Source organism: Macaca fascicularis, chromosome 3 (genome assembly GCF_037993035.2).
Source record: "Macaca fascicularis isolate 582-1 chromosome 3, T2T-MFA8v1.1".
NCBI lineage: Eukaryota > Metazoa > Chordata > Mammalia > Primates > Cercopithecidae > Macaca > Macaca fascicularis.
The window spans coordinates 163,000,780-163,010,666 of NC_088377.1; the positions used below are offsets into that span (position 1 = coordinate 163,000,780).

At 39.5% G+C, this 9,887-nt stretch overlaps 1 protein-coding gene across 2 annotated transcripts in view; it reads right to left on the minus strand.

The window, feature by feature from the left end:
* FAM3C (FAM3 metabolism regulating signaling molecule C) overlaps positions 1–8,644 on the minus strand; it is a 47,369-nt gene extending 38,725 nt beyond the window's left edge. Inside the window, exon 1 of one of the 2 annotated variants that reach the window (XM_005550623.5) lies at positions 8,498–8,644. The gene's annotated coding sequence lies outside the window, so the exon portion shown is untranslated. Of the gene's footprint in view, positions 1–8,460 lie in introns of both variants that reach the window. The other variant, XM_005550624.5, reaches the window with a different exon arrangement.
* Between the last annotated feature and the right edge of the window lie 1,243 nt (positions 8,645–9,887).

Consider the following 9,887-nt stretch of genomic DNA (forward strand, 5'->3'; position numbering starts at 1 on the left):
CAAAGCTGGCTACATTTCTGAAATAACAAAATGGAAAGGAATAAGATGACTGCGTCTGAAAAAATATTAACATTTAAAAACTCAGTAGGATATCTGAGCTGCTATCATTGTGTTAGAAATATTGTAACTTTAACAAAATTTGGTATTTTTAACACTAAAGGCTCGAAAGAAAAATCCAGTTACTAACTTGAGAAAGTATTTAATACTAGCAGGATACTGAATCCTAGAAGATACACTCTTTTAAAAGAAATCACCATTTTAACCCACACACAAACACATACACACACACCCACACACACACTCCTGTTATACAGCTTTAGAGGTGGGTATGACTTGATCACGAACAAAGGGAGATTTTTACATGACTACCTGCAACTAGAAAAGTATCCCAGATTTTTAAAGAATCAAGTTAAACTTACATTTTGAAAAGGAAAAAAAAGGAACAAAAAGAAACAAAATTGGGGTGCAGGGAGAGGTGATCCACATGAATTCTACAATACTAAGAATGACCAATGTTTCAAAAGATCACCAATGATTACAATGTAAATGTATCCACTCCCTCTGCAAAGGGCCCCCGCCCCCCACAAAGGAATAGACCAAAAACTTATAAACAATGGCTCAGGTGAACCAGTAAGTGTTTTAGAATAAATGTTTAACCTTCTGTTGAAAATCTTGCGAAGAGAAGAATATAGATGATCTATGCCTGGATTTTTGACAGTTTTCTGAACCAACATCATCTGGCTTTCCTTATTTTCTTGAGTAGCATCAAATTGAAATTACATTTAAAAGAGAACATCTAAATGTGGCTAAGAAACAGAAATAGAATTAGAAGTATACTATGGAAAAGCACAAATGAGCCAGAAAGTGTTTTTAAATTTCCCCTAGAATGTTAACCAATGCCAGATATGAAGCAAATTGGGATTGTACTAGGCAAGTTTAGCTTTCCTCCACAATCCACGACAAACTGCTCTGCCTTGCTTTTCATTTGGCGCTCCTGACAGTGAACAGAGAAAAACACTTCAGAAAACTTCTATCTACGGCAATTTAGATAAAATTCCATTCTTCTAAGAATGAAATTGGTAAAATATAATACCTGCTTCTCCCTCCACTTAAAAACAGGTTAGCAAAAGTGCTCAGCTAAATCATGCAAGTGCCCCATCTAGGCCAACTTTTACCCAAAGACTTAGTGTAGGGAGAGGTAGCCAAGCCTGTCGGACCATACACACTACATCCTGAGGACATAAGTATTCCAATACGATTCATCTCAATGTTAAGAATTTCTTAGTACAACCCCTTCAATCAATGTGAATTAGCTAAAGAGACCTAGTTATTCTTTCCTTTTCAGAAATCTGGTATTTAGTGGATCAACAAGTATTGAACCATGCCTTCTAAAACACTTTAAGGAGCTAAAAACTAAATGAATCTGTGTTCTTCTGCTCCTCTATACCCAAATATAACATGGCTAGGCAACTTTTTCCTAACAAAGATATTTCGTTTTCCAAGGTAATACTACTGAAGGAAGCACCTAAAGCAGGTGGGGTTGCTCTTCACTGAAATCTCATTAATGGGGAAAGATTTGTTCTAACCTACAGGTATGCCCTCATTCAGTACCCAATATGCCACTACAGCATTTCTGAGTTGGCAGCCAGAGTTCAGGTTTACTCTGACACAGATTTGGTGTTTACCCCAAATATTGCCACTACATCCTACCACTACTCAGTGCAAGATGCTACACGACTGGGGTATATGTTTATAATCACCTAGCTGGTATTAATGAGAGCTGTGGACTCTCTAACAGGAAAGTGGCAAAAAAAAAAAAAAAAAAAAAGGTAGAAATCAAATGATCATGCCACACCTTACTATTTCAGTGAACTATAATTACAAAACAGAAATCACTGAAATACAAAGAGGATAGAAATCAGACATATGAACTGAGCCAGCAACATCTAAATGACTGGAAATGAGTAGGATGAAATTAATATGGTGCCAAACTGGAGTCTACTACACCCCCATATATACCTAAGTTGCATTTTAAAACAAAGTTATCAGTAGAATTTTCATTACAAATAGATGTCAACTAAGGACACCTTATATAAACTCCTCATTGCAATCAAATAATTTACATGGTAAAAGATCTGAAGCACTGCTGCTTTTTAACTTTTTAAAATCTCATATCCACTGTGCTTCATAGTAACCTGTTAAGATAATAAGAGAAGCCTCTGGTTGCCAGGCACTTAATACCCTATTTTATTTATTTTAAGGTGCACATTGCTTCCCTCATTTTAACTAAACTCAGGATAAGGCTTACAACCACATTTTTATTTCTTAGTAGTGAAACCACCATTGCAAGATTATAACGGAGATAGCGAAAAAGATCTGACCTAACCAACTCCATCTTGCTTCCAACCTCCAAGCTGTCCTTGTTCATTCCTGGGCATAGGCCATAACTTTATATGATGAACTTTATAGGGATGAATTTAGTTTATAGTTTAAAACAAAGATGGTAACAACCCTTATCACAAAACAAACCTCCTTCTTGCCTGGGGACTAGACTGCCTTTGCAGGACTAACAAATTAGCCACAAGATTAGAAATTAGGGTTTAGGAATCATGCAGCTGAAAGCTACCAGATTCTGACCCTTATGATCTATGGCATCACAGATTCAATGAAACATCACACGTTCTGTGAACCTCTTACTACAGGGTTACCTATAGCATGCACACCAGAATTACTAGTGTGTTTTTTAAAATACAAACTCCTGAGCCAACTGCAGACCTGGAGAATCAGAATCCCTAGGAGTGGAATTAAAACTCTTGCATTTTTTTTTTTAACAAGCTCCCCAGATGACTGACATTCGTGCTCAGATCTGAGAGCTTCAGATCTACAGCACACCAATCCAAACACACAGGGAAGGCTGGGAGGGGGAAAGGTGAGGCAGATCTAAACCAAAAAAGCTCAAAAGTAAAATTCATATGACAAGATTTTTCATTCTTTCTGGAACAGTCAACCTGCTTCCAGAACAGGTCTTCAGATAACAACAGATAAAACAGGAGAAAACGCGGTGAGGAATAAATAATAAAGAACTCCTGTTTGCAGTGGTTAAACCAGAGTACTAGATTCAAAATTACTCAAATGTTTTCTTGCAGTTTTTACTATCTACCAAAACAGAATTTTGCTTAAAATGTTATAATCCACTTAACGAAATGAAATGGTGATTGGATTTCTGCAACGGAGAGCACAAACATACCCAAAACAGAAAACCAGACAGACCTCTACAAAATGACATTCAGTTTTGCCTGTTTTGAGTTCTATAATTGTTTAAACATTTGTGATCTAAGCTACCTTAATCCTACAGCACACCATTCACGGAGAAATGGATAGATGAATGAATGGATGGACAGAAAGAAATAGCTATTCTTAGAAACAACGACAACAATAAAATGAAATACATTAATAATTACAGGTTGAACATAAATGGGGTAATGAAGTGTCCCGCTTATAAACTGCTAAAACGAGATTAGAGAAAGGTACACATTTACACACAGTAGAACTACTATCTTCATCTCATGTAACTATTTTACATTATACTAGATGAGAAGTTATAGGTTCCTGTTCTAAATGTTTAAGAATTCCCTTAGGTATCCACTCTACTTATGCTGTTTTTAAGTAGTCTGCAGAATTTAAGTGCACCAGGATAGACATAATTCCATCAGTCACACCCTCCAAATGAAGAAACAGAGAAACAGAATGGTTCCATTGCCCGAGGGCCCTGGATGAAATGCAGTATTGGCACATCATTTGTACCACAAAAACTGAATGGGAATTAGCACTGCTGAAGTAAATTAAAATGAAAACCAGGCCTGAAGAATCCCTGAGCAGACAAAACCAATCAGGACTCCTAAGTGACATCAACCTTACTTGATTCACAAACACAAGCAAAATTGGAAGTTACTTCTTATAAACGCCTATGCTAAAGAAAAAGAGAACTTAAGCTCAACCAATCAGAAACATCCAACAAACTTCTAATTACCCACCTAGCGGACTTTCCAACATGATAGAGCAAATAAAACAACTGTATGACTGTAGCCAATCAAATATTTTCTTTGCTTTACATCTGTGACCCTCCTACAAAAGCCTCCCTCCTGCATTCCCCTGGTGGAGCTCCCAGATCTGGTGTGGAGCTGCTCAATTCATGAACTGTTTGTTCAAATAAATTCTAAAGTTTATCATGCCTCAGTTTAACTTTCTTTAACAGCAAACACCTGCAAAGAACAGACAGTAAGATGCTTCTACTGTAAAATGTTGTGCAAACGTATTGTATTAGTCGGTTTTTGCACTGCTATAAAGACTGGGTAATTTATAAAGGAAAGAGGTTTAACTGACTCAGTTCCATATGGCTGGGGAGGTCTCGGGAAACTTACAATCATGGTGGAAGGCTAAAGGGAAGCAAACACCTTTTTCACAAGGCAGCAGGAGACAGAAAAGCGAGAGTGCAGGAAAAACTGCCATTTATAAAACGATCGGATCTCTTAAAAACTCACTATCATGAGAACAACATGGGGGAAGCTGCCCCCAAGATGCAATCACTTCCCTCCCTCAACACACGGGGATTACAATTTGAGATGAGATTTGAGTGGGGATGCAGAACCAAACCACACCACGTATCAACTGAACCAACTTAAAAATCCATTTTTGTTGACCTTGTGTCCTTCAAAACTCATTTAATAATCACTTAACTGCAGGTAATGAATGGTATGTTAGGTAGCACACCTGATACCGTAACAATACGTTAGCAAGCCTTGTAGAGATTATGACAAAAATCAAGTTAGAGATGTTCATATAACTTTCTCAACAGCACACAAAAACTCAACAAATGAATAAACAAAATGCAGTACATACCAATGAAATGATATACATGTAATGGTGTATATGAATGGAATACACAATGGAATATTACCCATAAAAAGTAATGGAGTACTGATACCTGCTACTGATTTAGAGGATGAACCTCTAAAATATGCTAAGTGAAAGAAGCCAGACACAAAAGAACAAATATTGAATTATTCAATTTTTAGGAAAACCCATCATAGATAAATTTATAGAGGCAGAAAGCAGATGAGTGGTTGCTGAGGATTGGTAGGGAGAAGGGAATGAAGAGCAATCGCTTAATGAATATGGGGTTTCCTTTTGCGGTGATGAAAATGTTTTAGAAACGTGATGGTTCATAAAACTGTGAACGTGCTAAACGCCACACTTTAAAATGGAAAATTTGGCCAGGCATAGGGGCTCATGTCTGTAATCCCAGAGCTTTTGGAGGCTGAGGTGGAAGGATTGCTTGAGGGCAGATTTGGCCAGCCTGTGCAAAATAGTAAGATCCTGTCTTTTAAGAAAAAAAAAATTAAAAAATTAGTCATGTGTGGTGGCACATGCCTGTAAACCTAGGTACTCCACAGGCTAAGGTGGAGTTCAAGGCTGCAGTGAGTTAGGATGACACCACTGCACTCTAGTCTGCAGAAGAGTGGGGTACCCTGTCTTTGTAAATAATGTAATAAAATGAAAAATTCTGTTATAGGAATTTAATTTAAGAAAGAAAATTGGAAAAAAAAAACTCACTGGAGTTGGAAAAATCATGAATAGCAGATTTTCAAAATTAGATTAAAAATAACGGAAATATAAAAATAGCTTCAATCAAATGGAGCAGGCCAATGGAGAAGAAAATGAAAGAATATTAATGGGTACACCGGAGAGACGTAGGGGTATTACAACACATAATTTCCTCCTCCGAGAGGAAGACAGCTGATTGTGTCTCAAATTGCATTAAAAGAAAGTACAAAATCTTTTAAAACTTTAAATATTTGGGGAAATTACCTGGTTCAGTCTACTCAATCAGATTAATAAAGTACTGCATGATATTAGGTAATTTAGTCAATGCCACTCTTGAAATAACTAAATACAGAACCAATGCTTCAAATCCTGATCATCTGGTCCCAATAACAGAGATGCTTCTGGACTAAATTCAAGACAAACTTTTCTACTGTATCAAGGTCTCACAAAAATCTATCTAGCTCAGAGCTAACATAAAAATCTTTTGCTATTTGGGTCTTGTACCTTTCAGCTTTAAGAAATGGGTATAAAACTGTGAAAAACAAAAAACAAAAAACAACATAAACTCCCTCAGAAAAAATAAAGTAGCTTTGTGAGTGCCCAGGCTGTCTTATTCAGAGTATCCATGATATCTATAATTACTGGCACATGGTAGGCACTCCAATATTTTTAAGAGTATAAAAATTTTTGAAAAATGAGATGAATCATTTAAAACCTAAAATATATGGTGAAAAATATATGAGTCTTACGATACCCCCACAGGGAACATTACTTTTTGCCATTCCATAGCCTCTTAGCCTTTTGACTCTGTTTTCCAATTTCCTTTTCCTTTTTAATGTATCTTCATAAATTATGAAAGATTAGTTGGCAATGCTTAAGGCAGCAATCCATATTAAAACTTTGTAATTGTAACAAAACATCCATTAAGTTTATTTTTAAAGTCACTTTAAGCCAGTAGTATCTTATTTTTACTCCCTTTTGAAACAGAAGCCCCTTACAATGAGGATTTTGAGAAACCTGTCCTATGTCCTTCTTACAAAGTTCCCATTGGTAATTCAGATTGAGAATCGCTGGACTCAATCTCAGGTTGAGAATCGCTGGACTGAACTCCTTTTATTGGTTCCAACTCTTCCTATTTCTTCCTATGAAGAAATGCTAGTCTTTATTGAGCTGAGAAAACATTACAAGAATCTGTGAAACAAAGCTTCTAACACCTGTATAAAACTGAAAACCTTGTGACTTAATTGGTAAACAGCCAAGAAACACAAGAGACTACTAGCAGCCTCCAGAAAGAGGTACAGGTCAATGAAGTGACCAAAACCGGATGCTGATTTGCTGATTCTGCCAATTTCTTGTTAAATGGCTTTCAATAAGTGATTAACTTTTATTTTCTAAATTCAATGGAGATCTGCTGGTACTCTGTAAGTTACAAATGTAACTGCAAGTTGGCCACAAGTCCAAAGGGTCTGGGCCTCTGCTATCAGCATCGACCTTTACACTCTGGGAATTCATATTTCCATCTGTAAAACTGGGGAAGATAAAGGGACTTATTCACTGAGCTGTTGTGAGAATAAATGAGCACATGAAACCATTTGGCAGTGCCTAGTACACAGTAGGCAATCTAATATTATTTATGTCATTGTATCCATATATATGGATACATACATATATGGATACATATATATGGATACATACATATGGATACATCTATATGGATACATACATATATGGATACATCTATATGGATACATACATATATGGATACATCTATATGGATACATACATATATGGATACATCTATATGGATACATACATATATGGATACATCTATATGGATACATACATATATGGATACATCTATATGGATACATACATATATGGATACATCTATATGGATACATACATATATGGATACATATATATGGATACATACATATATGGATACATATATATGGATACATACATATATGGATACATACATATATGGATACATACATATATATGGATACATACATATATATGGATACATACATATATATTGGATACATACATATATATGGATACATACACCTGGCTAATTTTTGTATTTTTTAGTAGAGACGGGGTTTCACCATGTTGGCCAAAAAGAAACAAAGGAAAAGTCCTATCAATTAGACAGCAGTTCTGTATTATAGGCAATAACATTTTTTCTTAAAAAAAAAAAAAAAGGTAGAGGATGATGGAAACCGCCCCTCCCACAAGCAAAACAGCTGGAGCTCTCAATCTCAAATTGCCAGTCCGTCACTCACATACTCAGATCTAGGGCCACTAATCATCCGTGGTCCCGAGCTGTGAGAGCAGTAGCAAACAAATGGGAAGAAAAAGAAAAGACACCGAACATCAAAGGGCTGGATAGGTTGTAAAAAACCAAAAGTACCTCTAGTATAGGGGACACTAAAACTTTACAAGTGAGTCAAAACGGCCCCCTATGGAGTTGAAATGCAACACTCAACTCCGTCTCCGCCTCTCGGAGCTCTCAGCCTACACGCTGCAGGGGGCTTGAGCCACCGCCAACCCGGGGAAGACGCGACCCAGGTGCCCGCCCCAGGCCGGGGCGCCCAGAGCCAGCGCCAGGTGCAGACGCCGCCCCGTCTCCGCGGAGCCCGGGGATGCCCATGCCGGGGCGGCGGCGGAGAACCCCGGCCAGCGGCTCTTCGGGACCCCGGTCCCGCCTGCGCCCTCCCCAACAGCCGGACACGCCGTGACGACGCGGCCGGGCCCCGGGGCCCGCCCCCGGCCGGCGACCGCAGAGTGCGCGGAGGCTGAGGACGTAGGTGGGCGTCCCCCTCCCCCGCCCTCCTCCATCCCTCCCCGAACCTGAGCCCCGGCTCCGTTCGCTTCCCAGCCGTCTCACCGGCCTCCCTCCCGCCTCTCCGCCGTACGCGCCCGCCTTCCGGCCTCCCAGCACTCAGTCCTGCCGGAGGCCGACGGGAACCGCCGCCTCCAGCTCGCGACTCCGCTTCCTCTCGGACTCCTCCTGCTGCCCCTCACCCCCGCGAGTGACCAGGAGAAAGCCAGCTCGCCGCTGGGCCTCCTCCCACGCTTCCCCGCCGCGACCAATGGGCCCCCGCCGCCTGGAAGCCGCGCCCGCCCCCTGGCGGTGGAGGACCAAGTGGGCGGCCGGGCCTGCCGGAGGGAAGCGCCGGAGAGCGGAGGGAGGGGTCTGCGGTCCCGCCCGCCGCCCCCGGCCCGGCGCTGCACAATCTGAACTTGCCACGTGGGAGCTGCCGCGGCGGTAGCCCTGCGCCGGGTGGCACTACGAGAGGAAGAAAAATGTGTCACTGCTTTCTCCCCACCATTCACACGCACAAAATCTCAGCCTCAAGAGCAGAACATTTTAAATGACCCACCCATCTCAGAGATGCGCCAGCTAGGTCATCTTAGATATCTTGAGATACCTGAGATGGTCAGATCCACCAAGGACCTTGGGTTGTTTGCCGTTTGACTTCTTGAATCCTAGGAAACTGATTCTGAAAATCCTACTGTCCAGCGTCGTTAGAATTCTGATCACCTTTAATGCACCACGCAAGAAGAAAAGTAGTTCTTGCATTTTCCAAGTCACGTTTATTTTTAAAATTATGACTACACAATAGTTAGAAATGTTTTTTCTCAGGACATTTTCCCACAATTGTGTTGATAATTGGGAAGTTAATTCAAATCTTACTATACAAGACCCGAGAATGCAAAATTATTTCATAATTCAGATCCATATTCTAAAATAATGAATATTATCTATTATTTGATAGAATATTGGGATCATCAGTGGTTGCAGAAATTAAATTGTATTTAACAGTAGAGTTTGACTATAGTGCGTTAATATAGAATTGATATTCTACCAAATTTTGGCTTTCCTCCAAAAATATAAAACACACTAACAATAACTATGAATTCTGGAGTTTGTATCTGTGGTCAGGGGAGAAAGCATGAAATGAATTCTCATTGTTTTCCTTGCACCAATATTATGCTATTTGTGTATTACTTAAATCAAAAAACTAAGACTCCAAAATTGAGTTTAAATATCTTGCTCAAAAATACAAGGTAGTAAATTATGAAGCTGGAATTCCAGCCTAGCTTCATGCAGCTCCAAACAAACAAAAAGGCACTTTGCTTATTATAGTACCTAAAAACCATAACACTTATTCTACACATGCCTCTCCTAGACTGCTACGTCTCACTGAAAGAATTTATGAAGCCTCTTGAGTAGGGAGTCCAAGGTGTATTTCTCAAAGAGCAATTTGCTCTGT